At 43.0% G+C, this 20621-nt stretch overlaps 1 pseudogene; it reads left to right on the top strand.

Annotated features, from left to right (window-relative positions):
- Positions 1–20621, top strand: part of LOC111977922 (regulating synaptic membrane exocytosis protein 1-like) — an 82777-nt pseudogene that overhangs the window by 31509 nt on the left and 30647 nt on the right.

Here is a 20621-nt window from a genome sequence, read left to right as displayed (position 1 = left end):
ATACTCTCACCTATTCAACTGCGTTTAAGCGGGGGTTACCTCAGAGGGGAGTAAGGAAGGATGCATTTATAAATTATTCAAACCGGGCCTAAGTATTGGAAACGGGGCTTGTGACAGTGTGATTACGTGAGAGTCATGGAGCTGAGGATATGAACCCTGAGGAGACAAAGCAGCAGGTGCCCCCTGTCTGACCTTTAGGGCCAATAGATACCAGAGATTAGGCCCGGGGCACTGCGAGGAAGACGGCATGGGATGGGAAGTGGTTTTGTATTTTTGTGTGTGTGTGGTGTGGCACAGTGTCGTCTGTTGTGTGTGTGTGTTGTGTGGTGTGTGTGTGTGTGTGTGTGTGTGTGTGTGTGTGTGTGTAAGTGCGAGTGCGGGTGTGAGTGAGTGTGTGTTGAAGTGTGTGTATTTACAGGGATAAGATACAGGAATACAGGGATGTCACTGTTGGTGGGATAGTCCAGGGAGGAGGATGTGTTTGAAGGTATGATAGGGGAATAGTTTGTTTTGTGACACCAGTAGTAGAGTGAAGAATGTGGATATTTAGCCTAAGGCCTTTTGGATGTTTGATGCAGTCAGTTGTTTGTGACCCCCTGTCCTCTTGGGAATTGCAGTTTTTAAGGCTGGTTTTATGGGGGAGGAGGCTACACCATTGACACCCTGTCTGTAAGTAAAGATAATACATCTAACTCTACCTATAGTATTTGAATGTTACAGTATTTTGGAAGCTACTATCTGCTCTGTATTTGTTTCTGACTAAATGTGTTTATAATTGATTATGGATGTACTGTATCTACAACTGTATACTGCCTATTATCACGTTACAACAAATGTACCTTGACTATAAGCATTTGAAAATAGCTCATATTAATAGCATTTATAAATGACATACAGATGCATTCATAAAACATACATAGGTGGTAATATGTATTACTAACAATACTATAAGCATTCCTAATAGCCAATGGCGGTTTACAAGATTCCATATAAATGCATCTATAGTATAACGTGTTGCATCCTGTCTCATACGTTGGTCTGGTTCAGCAGTGTCAGGTGGGCGCAGTTGCGAGACAGACAGAATGTTAGAAGGAAATCAAACAGGGTGCTCTGTGTGCAGTGCGCTGACAGATTCATATACTTTTTAAACATCTGTTATCTGTATTAAGTCTTTATTATATGTCATGCAATATGTACGTACTGTATCATATAGTCACGGTCGGATTCTCCAAAACCGGGAACTTTTCAGGAAATGGAGAAAAAAAACGGCCTTATTGTCCCATTAACGAATGTATAATTATGAAACTTCGGAATCGATTTTGATTACATTTTGGCAAAAATGAAGTTATCAGGTTTTCATCCGATTATGTGAAGATGTGTGAAGACAATGCATGCTGGGAGAATTAATGCTTCAAATGCTTTAAGGTGTTAAAGTGTGTAACGTTAGCTACCTGTGCACCTTTCCTTTCCCTCCTGTTCTCTCAGAGGTATCCAGCAGCAGTTGTCCAGCTACAGGGAGACGGTGCGGCGGGTGGGGGAGGAGACGCGTCGGCAGACCACCACGGGCCAGCATCGGGACGACGCGCCTACCTGTGGCATCTGCCACAAGACCAAATTCGCTGATGGCTGTGGCAACCTCTGCTCCTACTGCCAGATCAAGTTCTGTGCCCGCTGCGGGGGGAGGGTGTCCCTGCGCTCCAACAATGTAAGGCAATGTATACACACACGCACGCGCGCACGCACAAACACTTGCCCCCCTGTTTACTCCACTTTCACTGATAATGTGTAGTCTAAGTGTTTGTGCTCAGGTGGAGGAAAGGTGCTGGGCCAGATTAGCCGCAGAGTGTGTGTGTGTGTGTGTTGGGAGGGGGGGGGGGGGGGGGGGGGTTAGGGTGGACTGCAGCAGTGTGTTACCCAGGTAGAGGCTGGTAAAGGTTAATTTGGAACTCGACAGGGCCTGGGTACAGGGGAACCTCTGTGTTCCCCCCGGGGATCGTGCCGGGGCTAGAGACACAGTGGAGTTCTGGGGGCTCCATGCAGGAAGCCCACCCGGCCACCCACAGTGTGATATTTAATTACCCCCCACCACACACACACACACATCATGCATTCTAATTAGGTAGCCCTAATGAGCACAGTGTGGAGAGGCCACTGTGTGTGAGAGAGGGGAGATAGTTGTGGGGGGCTTTTAAACAGGGATTACCTACCTGTTGAGCCACACACCTCCACCACCTCAACTCATAATCAATCAGGCTTGTGCTGCTGTTGAGGAAGTTTGTGGATAACCTCATTTTGATTTGGATGAAAACACCTCTGTCACCATAAGGTGTGTGCTCTCAAGTAGGTTTAAGCTATTTTCTAGATGTGTCCTCATCTCCCCTTTTCTCTCTTTCCCTATTTCCCTCCATCTCTGTTTATTTCTCTCTCATATGGCACCTGGATGCTGACAACAGGAGGAGAAAGTGGTGAGTGTTTCCTCTTTCTGTGAAGACATACAGTATGTGGTTTAGTGAACTCCATTTGCACCCAGAACTTTTGCAGCATTTTGACAGTATCACGGTCTTTATTACAGGGCTCCGAGGTGTAGATGCAGGAATGTGACTCATTAAGACCTTAAAGGGATAGTGTGAGATTTTGGTAATTAAGCCCTTTTTCTACTTAGTGGGAGTCAAATGAACTCATGGATACCATTATTATGTCTCTGCATGCAGTTGGAAGAAAGTTGCTAACTAGTGTTAGCGCAAGCTAGAGGTTAACACAGGAACAGGACTCCTGCAGGATTCTGGCAGGAATGGGAGTCAAGTTCTAGAGTCAAGTTCGGGACAAGGTGGAACAGGATCAACAGTCCACAGGAACAGGCAGTACCTGTTCATGTGTAGAGCATTTCATAAAAAAACAACAACTGTGTAGGCTAGGCCTAATATAGTTTTGCTCAATAAAAATCAGTGGAGGCTGGTGGGAGCTAAAGAAAAAAAGGTAATGTTTCCCCTTCCCCGGCTCACTCTCATTCTTACAGTATCTCCAGTTCGTGCCAGTCACTATAGGCTAACCTACATCAGGAGGCTAAATGATGAAGCTTTTAATAGAGGAATTGCAACGTCTTGTTGCAGCCAAGGACCCAACACTAACATTGACATTAGAGCCAAGGAAAGAGCGATGTTTTAGCTAAATTTGATGGAGTAAACTGCTTGTAAAATATGCTGCAGTTTAATCAAATAGGCCACCAACCGGAGAGCGGGACAACTGCTGCTCTATTCCCAACAACTTTACAGTCAAGACCAATTGTTGGCATATTTAACTGAACCCGTGCCATCTGAGGTGAAGAGTGAAATACTTATGCAGTACTGCAACTCAAGTTTAAAACATATATAATTATGTTCATGTAGTCAATGTTAAAGTGTTGTAAATGTTAAAGTGTTGTAAATGTTAATGTGTTGTAAATGTTAAAGTGTTGTAAATGTTAAATGACGTCGTAAATGTTAAATGGTCATGTAAAGTTAAGTAGTGTTGTAAATGTTAAGTAGGTGTAAATGTGTTAATTGTAGTCTGTAATTAATGTTAAAAGGTTGTAAATTGTGTTTGTTGAATGTTTAATTGTGTGTTGTAAATTGTTTAAAAGTGTTGTAAATGTTAAAGTGTTGTAAATGTGTTAAAGGTGTTGTTAATGTGTTGTGTGAATGTTAATGTGTTGTAAATGTTAATATTGTTGTTAAATGTTATGTGTTGTGAATGTTAATGGTTGTTGAATGTTAATGTTTTGTGAATGTTAAGTGTTGTTTGAATGTTAATGTGTTGTGAATGTTAAGTGTTGTAAATGTAATGTGTTGTAAATGTTAATGTGTGTGAATGTTCAATGTGTTGTAAATGTTAATTGTTGTGAAGTGTTATGTGCACGTCCTGACCATAGTGCTTATTGTGTTTTGCTTGTTTTAGTGTTAGTCAGGACGTGAGCTGGGTGGGCATTCTATGTGTGTGTCTAGTTTGTCTGTTTCTGTGTTCGGCCTAATATGGTTCTCAATCAGAGGCAGCTGTCAATCGTTGTCCCTGATTGAGAATCATATATAGGTGGCTTGTTTTGTGTTGGGATTTTGTGGGTGGTTGTTTCCTGTGTCAGTGTTTGTGCCACACGGGACTGTGACGGTAGTTCGTTGTTTATTTTGTAAGTGTTTGTCTTCGTGTAATATTAATCATGGAAACTTACCACGCTGCACATTGGTCTCCGATCCTTGTCGCCTCTCCTCGTCGAGGAGGAGAAGACTAGACTGCCGTTACAGTTAATGTGTTGTAAATGTTAATGTGTTGTAACTGTTAATGTGTTGTGAATGTTAATGTGTTTGTGAATGTTTAAGGTTGTTGTAATGTTAATAGTGTTTTGTTGTAAATGTTAATGTGTTGTAAATGTAAGGTGTTGTAAATGTTAATGTGTTGTAATGTTAAGTGTTGAAATGTTTAATGTGTTTGAATGTTATGTTGTAACTTTAATGTGTTGTGAATGTAAGTGTTGTTAAGGTGTGTGAATGTTAATGTGTTTTGTAAATGTTCATGTGTTTGTAAATGTTAATGTGTTGTAAATGTTTAATGTGTTGTAAATGTTAATGTCTTGTGAATGTTTAAGTGTTGTAAATGTGCATGTGTTGTGAATGTTCATGTGTTGTAAATGTTCAATGTTGTAAATTGTTAATGTGTGTGTGAATGATTAATGTGTTGTAAATGTTTGTGTTTAATGTGTTGTGTAAATGTTAATTGTGTTGGAAATTGTTCATGTGTTGTAAATGTTAATGTGTTGTAAATGTTAATGTGTTGTAAATGTTAATGTGTTGTAAATGTTAATGTGTTGTAAATGTTAATGTGTTGTAAATGTTCATGAACTCAGCCAAAAAAGAAACGTTCTCTCACTGTCAACTGCGTTTATTTTCAGAAAACTTAACATGTGTAAATATTTGTATGAACATAACAAGACTCAACAACTGAGACATAAACTGAACAAGTTCCACAGACATGTGACTAATAGAAATTGAATAATGTGTCCCTGAACAAGGGGGGGGGTCAAAAGTAACAGTCAGTATCTGGTGTGGCCACCAGCTGCATTAAGTACTGCAGTGCATCGCCTCCTCATGGACTGCACCAGATTTGCCAGTTCTTGCTGTGAGATGTTACCCCACTCTTCCACCAAGGCACCTGCAAGTTCCCGGACATTTCTGGGGGGGAATGGCCCTAGCCCTCACCCTCCGATCCAACAGGTCCCAGACGTGCTCAATGGGATTGAGATCCGGGCTCTTCGCTGGCCATGGCAGAACACTGACATTCCTGTCTTGCAGGAAATCACGCACAGAACGAGCAGTATGGCTGGTAACATTGTCATGCTGGAGGGTCATGTAAGGATTAGCATGCAGGAAGGGTATCACATGAGGAAGGAGGATGTCTTCCCTGTAACGCACAGTATTGAGATTGCCTGCAATGACAACAAGCTCAGTCCGATGATGCTGTGTCACACCGCCCCAGACCATGACGGACCCTCCACCTCCAAATCGATCCCACTCCAGAGTACAGGCCTCGGTGTAATGCTCATTCCTTCGACGATAAACGCGAATCCGACAATCACCCCTGGTGAGACAAAACCGCGACTTGTCAGTGAAGAGCACTTTTTACCAGTCCTGTCTGGTCTAGCAACGGTGGGTTTGTGCCCATAGGCGTTGTTGCCGGTGATGTCTGGTGAGAACCTGCCTTACAACAGGCCTACAAGCCCTCAGTCCAGCCTCTCTCAGCCTATTGCGGACAGGCTGAGCACTGATGGAGGGATTGTGCGTTCCTGGTGTAACTCGGGCAGTTGTTGATGCCATCCTGTACCTGTCCCGCAGGTGTGATGTTTGAATGTACCGATCCTGTGCAGGTGTTGTTACACGTGGTCTGCCACTGCAAGGACAATCAGCTGTTCATCCTGCCTCCCTGTAGCGCTGTCCTAGGCGTCTCACAGTACAGACATGCCAATTTATTGCCCTGGCCACATCTGCAGTCCTCATGCCTCCTTGCAGCATGCCTAAGGCAGGTTCACGCAGATGGGCAGGGACCCTGGGCATCTTTCTTTTGGTGTTTTTCAGAGTCAGTAGAAAGGCCTCTTTAGTGTCCTAAGTTTTCTTAACTGTGACCTTGGCTGTTAGTGCCTTAACGACCGTTCCACAGGTGCATGTTCAATAATTGTTTATGGTTCATTGAACAAGCATGGGAAACAGTGTTTAAACCTTTTACAATGAAGATCTGTGAAGTTATTTTGATTTTACGAATTATCTTTGAAAGACAGGGTCCTAAAAATGGGACATTTCTTTTTTTGCTGAGTTTATGTGCGCAGTGCTCAGCTGTAGGCGGATGCTGAGCAGACCATCCGACTGGGGTCTCAGTCCTCATCCTCCAGCTTAATCAATCTATATTTAGGTCATTTAGAATGCGCTCTTTTATCCAGATCGACTTAGTCTTACAGTCAGTGCATTTAACTAAGATAGGTAAGACAACCACATATCACAGTCGCATATTGCATAACTGAAGTCATTTTCAATCGGCTTACTTCCTAAACAAACACAATAACCTACATATTTCTGCGCGCAAAAATGAGCGCAGGACAGGACGGGAGTGATTTTTATTGGAAAGGTAAAGGAAAGTTCTGGGGTTATAGAACTGTAGCGGGATCAGGATTGTACAGGAAAGTAATTGACAGGACAAGACGGGACAGGAATGAATTTTCACTCCTGTGTCAACTAGCGCAAACTAGCTGTACCTATAGACTTCCAGTCATTGTGCTAACGCTAGTAAGAAACAGCTCGCCGAAACAACCTTGAACTTCCTTCAAACTGCATGCAGAGACATAAAATGGTATCCATGTGTTCGTCTGCCTCTTGGTAAGTAGAAAAAGGGCTTACTTGCCAAAATCTCGCACTATCCCATTAAGATATGTAGCCAGCAAGAAGGTAGAACCACTTCCAGTGTCAACCAATAGTACTCTACTAACTCTCACTAGACCACTAGTAACATACAGTACACCACTTGCACCATTAGGTATTACTCCAGGCATGCCTTTTACACCTTACAGCACTCACACTTTTAGGTTGAGTTTAAAACCTTACATGCCCTTGGCCCATTCCCTCAGTGGCGCTGCCAAACTAACACTTTGTTGGTACTTGGCTCAGTGGTGCTCTGGGCTTCCAACAACCTATGCTGCCCTCTGTATCTGTTTGAAGACCCAAAAAGAGAAATCCCCTGTGTTGAGACTACGTATCCCCTTAGCAACGGTCATCAAAATTGTTAAAAGGTTTTAAAAAATAATTATAATAACTACTACTGTTGAATGCACTCGTATATGCATTTTGATATAGTATCAGGTGTTTACATTTTTTTGTGTAAAATGACACATGGCAATTTTGCATAAATGTGCCAACTGTGTTAGCATATATGAATAAATTAACATAAAGCTGTGGGACAAGGCTGCAACCACCAAACACTTGCTCTGTCTACCCTACCTGCACTCACCTGCGCTGTCTAGACTGCATCATTATTTACTGTTAATGTCACGTTCTCTTGCATAATTCAACAAGCGTGTCAATAGCAGGATGCCATCGGATTAAAGGTTAACACACTTAGCTCTAGATAACATCTAAACATACTTTACATTGTTTGCAAGATCAGTGATAATATCACTGTAATCCGAGTGTCCATTTTTGGAAGTTGCTTTCATTTCAGCGCATCTAATTTGCAAACATTTTAACTGTATTAAATTATTACTTTTTTTCAATTCCACGAAAAATGAACAGCCGTCAAAATAAAGTTACCCTTCTTCTCTTTCTTGTGATGTAAATGTTGAGAAGGTGCATTAAATCCCTGACAAAGCATTATTTTCGATTCAGTGGTACAACAATGTATTCCATAGAGCCAATTTCTGCCATTACCGGGTTGTGTTTGACAGGTCATTACAAACGTTTCCGTAGTCGTAGCGCTAAAGGAAAAAAATGTCAGGCACAAGTAAGATGAAAGAGTCACGGAAGTAAAATGAAAGCAGTCAATCCAGCGAGATTTAAGTGACAAGTGGATGTTGCACCCCTCAAACACAGGAAATAGATGGCTGAAAAAGGCAGATCCTCAGGTGGGCGGGGCATGCACGTTGCTTAATCCCTTAAGTATGGCCTATAGTATGTGGCCACTGTTTAAACTGTAGCTTGCATAACCCATATGTGACGGACCAGGCTCGATTCGGTCTTATGTAGCAAAAATTGAAATTGTGTTTTTTACATTGGATAAAAGTAGAGACTCAGAGCTAGAAAATGGTATATCAACACTACAGTTGAGGAACAATGGGAAAGTAATTCTGCTTTGAAAGTTTATGAACTTGTATATCCCACTTTTGAGAAAATGTCCCTTGAATTTTTGGTACCTAATGGAGAGCTCTTCTTTGTCTACACCATTTCAGCGTCGTTCACACCCTCTTAAGCCTTAGCCCCACCCATCTCTTTAAGGATTCACACGTGAGGCCATGTGCTAAACAGAGTGAGTATGGTTGTGTACTAAACAACCAAAGATTTCAAGACTAAAGTCTGTTTTATACTACGTCTATCGACATGTTTGTAGACAGATATCGCAGTGACACCATGAACATTCTATTGTCATTTGACATCAAACTTGTCGTTGTCGTTATGAAAAAGTATAAACACAAAAATGTCAGGCTTCATGACATCAGCAGCTTGGTGGTCCAAAATAGCATAACTGTTGTATTTTAATACCAATAAACCCATCTGTTTAAAAATGTATTTAGTATATGTCAATCTAGCAAACCAGGCAACTAAAAGCAACATTCTAAACAATATTTTGGTTAGTTTGTAGCTTGTTAGCTAGCTAGCTAACATTAAGTTAACTGGTTATCCAGTTCAAATAATGACAATATCATATAGCTGACAATGTCTTAACATTAGCTAATTTGCATTCATTATTACAGGAAAATAAACATATTTACAAGTTAATGGCAAGCTAATTAAAGAAAACACCTTACAGTTGTGAGTGTGACAAAATAAAAGCAGAGTATTCTACCGGAATCTTTTAAAACTTGGACACTGTCTTGTTAGCTTAATGTTATATCCTAAATTTGACTTTGGTGCAGGTCATGTTGTTTTTCACATTACTGTCTCTAGTAAACACACACTATATCAAATTAAATCAAAGTTTATTGGTCACATGCACAGGATACAGAATGTGTAAACGGTACAGGGAAATGGTTACTTGCATTGTGGAGTCTTTTGTTTAGACATGTAGCTAGCTAGCTTAACAATGAACCATAATCGCAACTCATAACGTTACTAAACTGCATGAAGCTGCATGTAGCTAAAGCTAACCAACTAAGTTCAATGTTAGCTAGCTAGCTAACATTAGGCTATAACTAGCAATGCAAATGGCTCTGAGAAACGAATAATATTACTACACAGATCATACACGTAATGTTAGCACAACATTAGCTAGCTAGCCAACAGTACGCTTTAACTTGAAAACAAAATGAAAATGACTTTCTGACAAAATTATAAACATATAATATCTGAATATGTAGCTAGCTAGACTCTCTTACCCATATACATGGATGAATGCATCTCCCTCTCTGTCACGGATGTCATGGTTGCCCTTAGTTTGAAGATGTAATCCGGAGACATGTGTTTTATACAACAGCCTTCTGTGTGTTTTCTTTTCGACTCCCTCCGCATATTTGCAATCAAACGCCAGAATTTTCTCAATCTCCTTAGCTATCATACTCTGCTTCCACGGCACATTCCACTGATTTCAAAACTCCATGAAGTGAAGCGCATTAGCAACACTTTTGCAGTTCTTCATGATGTCATTCAAAATAGCATTGTTAGAAAAAATTACCTACACATACTGAGCAGCTCATGTTATAGACAGAAGGATGCTACATTGCAGACCAATCCAAACTCATCTCTCAGCATGTCCAGCCCATCCATTATGTCAGCCAATCATAGCTAGTGGGAAGGTTCCCTCTTTTTCCGCCCAGCTAAACCAACTGGGCTTGTAATAAAATAAAAATAAATAGTATTTACAGATGGCATACAAGTTTGTTTTTAATGCACTTGAAAGATCAAATGTTCCAGAAGGCATTTCTGCCCAAAAAAAAACAAATTTCGATAAAAATATATATTTTTACATTCAAATGCCTGTCCTTTGAAGTAGTGARGCACGGCATACGCCAAGTTGAAATGAGTCACATATGTGTCATGGCTAACGATAAGCAGTGCTCATTGTCTACACTAATGGCAGATCTAATGGTGAAAATCTCTGTTTGTGCTGAAGCCAAGTGTTTCTCACAGAAATACTGTTTTCGAAGTCTGATTCCTCTTCCAAGACAGAAAGCGCTCTCTCCCCTTCCCTTTCCCTCTCTTTCTCTTTCCTTCATATTGTAACATCCAAGGCTATGTTTTTAGAATGTGTTGATTAGGCTAGAAAACTGACTGTTTAACATTTTTTCAGGCACTGTAGTAGTATTTCATCATAGCGACAATGTAGTCATATCCCTGTTTGATACTCTCTTAGGGTAGCGTTCAGTGTGTGTATACCCAATGTCTCTCCCTGCAGCAGTTTGGTAATGGCTGAGAAACAGAAACACACAGCGTTGTGTCATCTCCCCTGAAATCAACAGCACCTCATGATTACTATTGATCACAGTCTCTAGCCTCCCTCCGCTCTGCCGTTCATTCAACTCATGGAAATGTCTCATTGACTGGGACACGACACAGAGCTATCTCTCAGTATCCTACTTTTCTTTCAAACATATAAGATACAACACATACCATTACCTACCCTACCCATATCACCTTTTATGAAGCCTATGTTTCACATGTTATATCAAATGAACCTCAAAGAACCTGTATATTTTGGATCAATTAAAATGAACCCAAATTTGATCAATTAAACAAACAGATTGGTTGAGAAAGCCTACTCATACTTTCTTGAAGGACACAAAAAACTAGAACCAGCCCACTGAGGAGGGGGCCCCTACACACTTATCTAAGGACAATGTTGTGCCCCTCCCCCTCCCCAAGTGCAGCACAGAGACATCTAGTGGAGAAAGGTAGAAGTACAGTAGACTTACTCTCCTCCAATGCATTACAGTAGTAAAGGGGCACTGTAGAGATAGTGTGTGTGTGTGAGGGCACAATGAAACATAAACACACTCCCAGTGTGAGTGAGTCAAGACCTGTCCCATATATTATATATTTACATGTATTATATATTACACACACTCACATTCATAGATCTATTGAGGACTCAAAGTAAATTATTTACACTATTGACTGTGTGTATGTGTTTGTGTTTCTATGTGGATGGGTCTGCGTGTGATATAACTGGGGTCTTCGTTTACTGTGACAGTGTGTGTATGTTCTGTGTGTATGTGGGCATGTGTCTTGGTGAGTAACATTACGTTTTTCCGCGTGTGTTTGCGTGTGCTTGCATGCGTGTGTGCACGTGTGTGTGTGTGACTGAGGAGGGTGTCTGGGTGTGATGATATACATTCTCATTAACCCCAATGGACACTAATCTTCTTTGCGGGACACTCTTTCATCCTGACCTAAGATTTATAGCCTGCTGAATTATGGGTAGTGCATTGATGTTGCCGCCTCAATACATCATCCATTTCACCTGTGAGGAGACACTGACAGCAGTGACTCACTACTCATGGTCCTTTTGCCTGTCCTCTTTGCACTAGTCAATGGAGACAAGATCATAGCCCGTTACATTATAGCACAGTGCATCATATAGATGGTGCAGGGGCCTGCTGGGAAGGCTAGAGCAGGGTTTCTCAATCCAGGGCGTGCACATTTCTGATTCAACTATRTGAGGGCTTGGCGAGTAGTTGATTAATCAGGTGTGTTAGTGCTGGGCTAGAACAAAAACCTTCATCCCCGTTCCCCACAGCCCCACCCAGAGGCTCTGATGTCAGAGTGATCACTCCTTGATTGGATGTTAATTATGATGCAGCCAAATGTTGTAGCTGATCATTTGTGTGATAACGAGTTAGTCACTGATACCCCGCCCCCTCGGGGGTCTGAGACACCCCTCTAGGGGGAAACCAGTCATTTACCAGTCAGCCATTTGTCTTTGACCTTCGTCACAACCCCTATGAATCCAGTCATCCAGAGGTTGTACTTTTCTTTTCCTACTCTCCCCTTTAGGAATCCAGTCAGTATTTGGCTTTAAGTTTCTATCGTCGCTCTTGGAAATCATCTTTCACTAATCTTGGATTTTTTGAAGGATCATTATTCTAGGAAAAAACCCACATGTTGACATCACATGATCATGCGAAACCTTTACCATCGCAAATGCCGAACAATAAAGACAACACAGGTTAATTTGGTTCTTCCATTTCTGCTTGTATCTGGATGTGGTAGCTATGCATGTAACTATAAGTGTTAAAGAACCCTCTTCCCCTGCACTAGAGTTGCTTCGATTTAAGTCTGCTGCAGTGGGAAGGATACTCTACCTTGGAGGTGGGAAGTGTCTGTTTACAGGTCACACCTCTGACCTCTCATGGGATCCTTGACCTACCAATCATCCCCCTTGACCTTGCCCACCTTGGCCTTGAGCCAATAGGAACTTTAGGCCATAACTGATATCAGCCACCCCATCCCGGGGTCAGAAGTCAGTTTKATTTTTCCAGTGAAAGGAGTAGGCTATTCTACGGCAACTGGACATTTCCATCGGCTCTTTTCTGCCAAAGGATTCTAAAACTCTGAACCTCCCTGGTGTGATGTGAACGCGTCGATGATGATAAACCATTCATTCAACTACACCATGAAGCTGTGTGTGTCTGAGGCAATAAAAGGGTTTAACTTGAGTCCGTGTCCTGATCGTCATTGTGCCTCTAACCGGGTACTCAGTGATAAGGGAGTGATTGTCCCTTATCTAAACCGGCACCTTCATTTTCAGAGTCCATCAGTTGGTGGCGCTGTTTTTCAATGAGCAATCTCTTTCATAGAACACTACTCTGCTGTTCCACTACAGAGACCTTTAGTTGACACATACCTGAAAACAGAGAACGGGGATTCCCACAGTGGAATGTTATAACATGTGGTAACTATGGTTACACAGCGGGTTAGTCTCTCCAGGAACCAGCAGCGATACAATAGCAGCTGAAAGATTTCAGCACTATTCATTGTTATTTCACACACACACACACACACACACACACACACACACACACACACACACCCCACACACACACACACACAAACACACACACACACACACACATCACACACACACAATTGCAGTCCACACCAACAGCCAACGCAGTGAACAACCAAAACACATCCACTGAATAATGTATGAAATATGTAATGCTCACGAAAAAATAAACGTGATCTGTGGTGAAGCAATCCCTCTCTCTCTTCTTCTCTCCCTCTCTCTCTTGGGAGTTTCTTCTGGTCATATTACATTCTGCTTCCCCTCTCTCTCTCTCTCTCTTGGTCTCAATCTCTCTGTCTCTGAGGGTTTCTTCTGGTCAGTGACGTGTTGCTGTTAGGAATGAGAGTGTGTGAAAAGGCTTTGTGTTTGCCTGCAATCTATCCGACTGTGACATCCATCCAGCCGACTGGCAGCCTCCTATCAGAGGGTGAATCTAATACCAGGATTACTCCTGGGATTATCGTGGCTCCCATGGGAAAACAGAAGTTCCTAGAGTCCTGCACTGCCTCTCAAATGTTGTTCATTTGTAATGGTGTCAGAAGTTGTCATCTGGACCTTGATGATTGCTTCTGCACTGTGTGAGGAAAAATAGTGCATGAGCATGTTCAATGTTGGCCAAACGATTGTTAAGATTTAGATGTTTAGGGTTTTGTATTGTGACTCTGTACTTTTGTCTCTCTCTCTCTCTCAATTTCAATTCAATTTCAATTTAAGGGCTTTATTGGCATTGGAAACATATGTTAACATTGCCAAAGAAAGTGAAGTCGAATAATAAACAAAAGTGAATAAACTAAACAAATTAACAGTCAACATTACACTCACAAAAGTTCCAAAGAAATAAAAGTACAAAAGGGAAATAAATAAACATAAATATGGGTTGTATTTACAATGGTGTTTGTTTGTACTTCAATGGTTGCCCTTTTATTGTGGCAACAGGTCACAAATATTGCTGCTGTGATGCACACACTGTGGTATTTACCCAACTCACTGTGTATTTCACCAACTCACTGTGGTATTTCTCTCTCTCTCTCTCTCTCTCTCTCTCTCTCTCTCTCTCTCTCTCTCTCTCTCTCTCTCTCTCTTCTCTCACTCACTCACTCAACTCACTCACTCACTCACTTCACTCACTCACTCACTCACTCACTCACTCACTCACTCACTCACTCACTCACTCACTCACTCACTCACTCACTCACTCACTCACTCACTCACTCACTCACTCACACACACACACAACACACACCACACACACACACACACACACCACACCACACACCACACACACACACACACACACACACACACACACACACACACACACACACACACACACACACACACAAATGCATCTCTAATCCTGTACTGCAAGGGTTCATTGTGAGTCTGACTTGTTAGATTAGTGTTGTGTGTGTGTGTGGTGTGTGTTGTGGTTGTGTGTGTGTGTGTGTGTGTGGTGTGTGGTGTGTTGTGTGTGTGTGTGTGTGTGTGTGTGGTGTGTGTGTGTGGTGTGTAGTGTTGTGTGCTGTGATGTGTCGTGCGTGTGTGTGTTAGTCTGTAGTAGTAAAACTGTGTTCGGTGTCAGATGTTATGTGTCACATGCTGTGTCTGACTGGGGTTTTGAAATGGAACACGTTGTTTGGTATTGGAGTGGTTGTTTACACTGACAGAAGATGGAAAACAAGAGGGAGAGATGGAAAGTAAGAGAGAGAGATGGAAAGTAAGAGAGCATAGCCTTGCTATTGAGAGAGGCCGCCGTAGATAGCCTGTCTTCTCTTGAGAGCCAGGTCTATGTGCACACTGCCCACAAAAATGTGGAAACTGAGCTGCACTTCCTAACCTCCTGCCAAATGTATGACCATATTAGAGACAAATATTTCCCTCAGATTACACAGACCCACAAATCCAATTGTAATAAACTCTCATATCTATTGGGTGAAATACCACAGTGTGCCATCACAGCAGAAGGGTGTATGACCTGTTGCCACAAGAAAAGGGCAACCAGTGAAGAAAAAACACCATTGTAAATACAACCCATATTTATGTTTTTTTATTTCCTCTTTTGTACTATTAACTATTTGCACATTGTTACAACACTGTATATAGCCTTTTGTCATTTGAAATGTCTCTATTCCTTTGGAATGTTTGTGAGTGTGATGTTTACTGTTCATTCTGTATTGTTTATTTCACTTTTGTTTATTATCTAATTCACTTGCTTTGGCAAMGTAAACATGTTTACCATGCCACTAGAGCCTTTGAATTGAAATGAGAGAGCGAGAGAGAGAGCAAGAGGAGAACACAAAGGCACTTACACATTTAAGCTCTTCTAAGTAGTCATGAACTGTTATGAATGCTTATAGCATTCTAATCATGTACTATAGACGATACTAAGCACTATACACAGGTGACTTCAGAAAGTCACCCACAGACATTCAACTGGGAATGATCAGTGCCGCTATAGCTGACTAGCAAAGCTGGCTGTCGTGTGATAAACTAGGACGGCAGCAATGGCGATGGCGGGAGGCATATGCGACTGTGCGTTCATGGAGAGTGCGTTCTGTTGGAGAGCTGCCTCGTCAGGGAGTGTGTATATGTGTGTGTGTGTGTGTTCTGGCACTATGGAGCAGCAGCAGCAGGCAGGGCGGGAGATCAGTGCTTGGTGCTGGCAGGAATCGGTTGCTTTGGTCTGGCAGCAGGGATCGGTGGGCTGGTGAATATCTTCTGCAAAGCATTGCTCCATTGGGGGAGTTGTTTGGCTTTTTTCCTGTGTGTGTGTGTGTGTGTGTGTGTGTGTGTGTGTGTGTGTGTGTGTGTGTGTGTGTGGTGTGTTGTGTGTGTGTGTGTGTGTGTGTGTGTTGTGTGTTGTGTGTGTTGTGTGTGTGTGTGTTGTGTGTGTGTGTGTGTGTGTGTGTGTGGTGTGTGTGTGTGTGTGGCGCGCCGCCTGCCTGCCTGCCTTTCCTCTTCCCTGATGGTACTGGGCGGATGGTAGGATAAATATAGCTGCGTTGGTGTGAGGCTGTTTTCTCCTCGGCTTTAATCAAAAGCAATCTGGAGGAGTAGAGAGGGGGAGAGAATGAGAGAGAGGGGAAGAAGAGAGGGGAAATGTGGAATATGCCAAGGTGTTTTATTTTAGTTCTCTTTAAGGAGCCATCGAGCGGACGCTTATGGAATAATGATAACCCTGGTGGCCAGAGTAAAGGGTCTCCCTTCTCTCCGCTCTCCTCCCTCCTCACATCTTCCCCTTCTCTGTCTTGTGGTCCTCTTTCCCCTTGTTTACATTTCTCTTTCCCTATTTTCCTTCTCTCATTTTCATTCTACATCCCCTCTTCCCTACACTCAGCTCAGAAATAGGCAACACTGTATGTTTGTTCCTTTACACCTTCAGGTTTAGAAGATGTATTTATAGTTTTACATTTGACTTTTTAGTCATTTAGCAGACACTCTTATCCGGAGTGACTTACAGTTAGTGCGTTCATCTAAGATAGGTTGGTGAGACAATCACATATCACATCATAGTAGGTACATTTTTCCTCAATAAAGTAGCTATCAGTAAAGTCGGAGCTGTGGTTTTGCTGTAAGAATGTAAGCCAAACTGTTTTTATAGAATAGATGCCATATTGTTATGCCATATTATTATTTTAATCATAAAAGCCCTCTCGTCCACACTGTATACTGGCAGCAGTATACTCCTTAGGGTGCATGATTCCCCCTTGTCTGTTCTAAGCCATTGTTTTCCTGTGATGCTGAATTTCACAGTTAGTCTGTCACTGTTCAAATTGGCTCAGTGCTTATCTAATTGCTTGTGATAATAATAGCTACTCACAATACACAATAATACTGTGTTCTCCCGTGATATTCAATACAATATGTACCAAATAGGTTGGCAACCAACTAATAATAAAGCAACTTGTGCTTTAAGTATGTAGATTATGTAGATTCTCTTGAATTTAGCAAACAAACGCAGTATGTATATATTTTCTCCGGGTGATGTGTGTGTAATAACCTTGTTATAACCTCATCGTTCCAGGTGATTGTGTTTGGTAATAACCTTGTTTATAACCTCTTCCCCAGGTGTGTTTGTAAAATAATCTTGTTATAACCTCTTCGTTCCAGTTGAATTTGTGTGTAATAACCTTGTTATACCTCTTCCCCCAGGTGATGTGTTTGTAATAATCTTGTTATAACCTCTTCGTTCCAGTTGATTTGTGTGTAATAACCTTGTTATAACCTCTTCCCCCAGGTGATGTGTTTGTAATAATCTTGTTATAACCTCTTCGTTCCAGTTGATTTGTGTGTAATAACCTTGTTATAACCTCTTTCTCCAGGTGATGTGTGTGTAATAACCTTGTTATAACCTCTTTCTCCAGGTGATGTGTGTGTAATAACCTTGTTATAACCTCTTTCTCCAGGTGGTGTGTGTGTAATAACTCTTATAACCTCTTCATTCAGTTGATAACTGTATAATAACCATATAATAACTCTATGTATTTGTGTTTCTTCAGGTTATGTGGGTGTGTAATAACTGCCGTAAGCAGCAGGAGATCCTCACTAAGCCAGGGGAGTGGTTCTCAGGTCCAGGGAAGCCAGGTCTAGGCTCAGGCATCAGTGACCCGGCCATGTGTGGCCTGAACCCCAGTGACGAGAAGCTCCGTTCCCTCTCCCAGGTCCCCCTGGGGCCCCACGATGCCAACTGCCCCGGTGACCCAGCACTGGCACCAGGAATGGACCTCCGCTCACGCAGCGAGCCGCCGTAAGCCCCAGCCACAAACACACAAATGGTTCACCTGTAAACCTACTTAAACATTACTCTATACTGACATACACCTCATCATTTCTCCCTCTGTCTCTCTTCCTCTCACCCACCAGGAGAAAGCCGGGTGATCAGAACAGTAAAGGTCGAGGTGAGCGTCGACCGGGTCATCCCAGACTCCACACCCAGGTCTCTGTGGACCGGGACCAACGGGAGCGAGAGCGGAGGGAGGGCCGGCGGCTGAGTAAGGGCCGCTCTCTGGAACACGACCCTGTGGGAGCGGGGGTCCCCCGATGGACAGAAGAGGGCTATCACATAGACCCAAACGCCCCCCGACAATTAGCCCAGCCCCAGCCAGGGGAGCCACTGGGGGGCAGGCACCCTCTACAGCCCCTGGGGCGAGGCAGGGGGGTTAAGATTGGGTTTGAGGGTGTTGGGAGTGTTGGGGGCCAGCCCGAGTCTATGCTGGGCCAGAGGACGGTGGTTGGGGGTATTGGGAGGCCACAGGACCTTGGCCCTCCACATCTCCAGACCTCAGAACTCAGGGAACCCCCTGGGTCAGCCCCCGTCCCCGAACCCGGCCCCCTTCTGCGCCGGTCCAAACGGGAAAAGGCTGAGAGCATGCTGCGAAACGATTCACTCAGCTCGGACCAGTCAGAGTCTCTGCGGCCGCCACCACCACGACCCTACAAGTCAAAACGTGGCGGTGCCGGGAAGAGACAGACATCAGTCAGCAGCTCAGAGGAAGAGGGAGGTACCACGCCAGAGTACAGCAGTTGTGAGGACGCCGAGATTGAGAGTGTCAGTGAGAGAGGTGAGAGAGGCTCCAGTGTAAAAGTTTCCCATAGACACAGATCTAGTTTCAGCGTACCCTCCCCAAATCTTCACCATCAAATATCAAGGAAGAGACACAACCCTGACTTCAGATCAGCTTCTAGGGCCAGCTTTATCCCATACTGTGAAAGAGCTTACCAATACTGTATGCATCCCACACTGCAGTGAAAGAGGTAAGAGAGTGTGGTAAGATTGTTTTCAAGACATGCTGAGCACAATTTTAAATCAGCGCTCACTCATTGTGTGTGTGTGTGTGTGTGTGTGTGTGTTGTGTGTGTTGTGTGTGTGTGTGTGTGTGTGTGTGTGTGTGTGTGTGTGTGTTGTGTGTGTGTGGTGTGTGTGTGTGGCGTGTGTGTGTGTGTGTGTGTTCACCGCAGTTTTAACCCACTTCACACATGGGAAGTGATTGTAAAAAGTACCGACTAGCGAGAGCTGCTCAGCCTCTGTCTGCTCTCTTCATTGTAACAATCCAAACTCGAGGTTGCATCTACTTTATTACTGGTAAGTAATCATAGGAGGTGCTTATGAGATTATTAGATGAGAGATAGTGGCATTTGATTAATGGACTCTAAATGTGGAGATGTTTTTGTACTGTATATAATGTAATATATTGTTACATAGGGTGTGCTTGATCTCAGCTTGTTTTTTTACGTGATCAAACACATTTAGTTAAGTTACTCAGTGGATGTGTTTTGGTTGTTGAGTGTGTGCGTGTGTGACTGCATTGAGTGTTTGTATGTGTGTGCAGTTGTGTGCGTGCGCTTGTGTGTGTATGGTATTCTGGCCATGGCTTGGCCTGAGGGGATAGAGTCCCAGGCGGGCAGGATAGGTTGACCCTGTCCTACTCCCATGTGACCCTGCGTGACAGAGCTAGGACACAGGCTGCAGCCCTGGAGCCATGGGTACAGACACTAGGCTGGATGCTTCTATAACGTCGTCATGTCTCAGCTATGTTACTGCAAATGCTAACCATGTCCTATCTCTTTACTTCAGGTCTTACCGTATCATAGCCATGTACTTTGAGTTTGAAGCGAACCATGCCACTGTACCTAACTATGTCCTAGCTCTTTATGTTAGCTCTAACCATGTCCTACAACTATAGTCAGAGCCTGTTATGTTTAGGCTACATACAGCTCACCTAGATACATCACATTTGCGAGCAGAAGAAAGTAGATAGTATTGTAAACCCAGTACTGTTTCGAATAGGCTTCAGTCCACTTTGATTTAATGCCATTTGTTCCACATGCCAACCTGGATTGAAACCAGACGAAGCTCTCTAATGACAAATCGATCATATGAGAGAAGAAGAGGGGATTTGTCAAAACTAGTTCTAAACACACCAGCGCAGTAGCGAGCCATGTTTCCTTTTTTAGCTCGGACCGAGATGGGTTGAGAACAGGAGGAGTGTTCAGGCATTCAAACCTTTCTCTGAGTGCGTGTGCACATACTTTTAGTTCGTAGGTGCGTCACAATGTACGTAAGGACAATGGCAGTAAGGCTGTTAATTGATTTCCCTTAACTAGACTTCCTAGTGAAAGTTTGCTCAATATTCACGAAGAGCTCAACAAACATGCATCACATGGAGACTATCTTTCTTTCCTAATCACTAAGAGGAGTATGGGGTCAAGCCCTGGGTGATTCTGGTGAAATGTCATGTCTCGAAACAGAATATTCAATCATCTAACGAAGGTCCAGATCTGGCTCAGCTGTGTATAGTGGCAGCTGAGCTGGTATGTGCTGTGTATACACCTTCTCTTTCCTTGCTGCAACTCCTGGCTCTGTCTTTCTGTGTGTGTGTGTGTGTGTGTGTGTGTGTGTG

This window comes from Salvelinus sp. IW2-2015, linkage group LG18 (assembly GCF_002910315.2).
Source record: "Salvelinus sp. IW2-2015 linkage group LG18, ASM291031v2, whole genome shotgun sequence".
NCBI classification, from domain to species: Eukaryota; Metazoa; Chordata; class Actinopteri; order Salmoniformes; family Salmonidae; genus Salvelinus; species Salvelinus sp. IW2-2015.
This window is presented reverse-complemented; position numbering and strand designations above follow the sequence as displayed.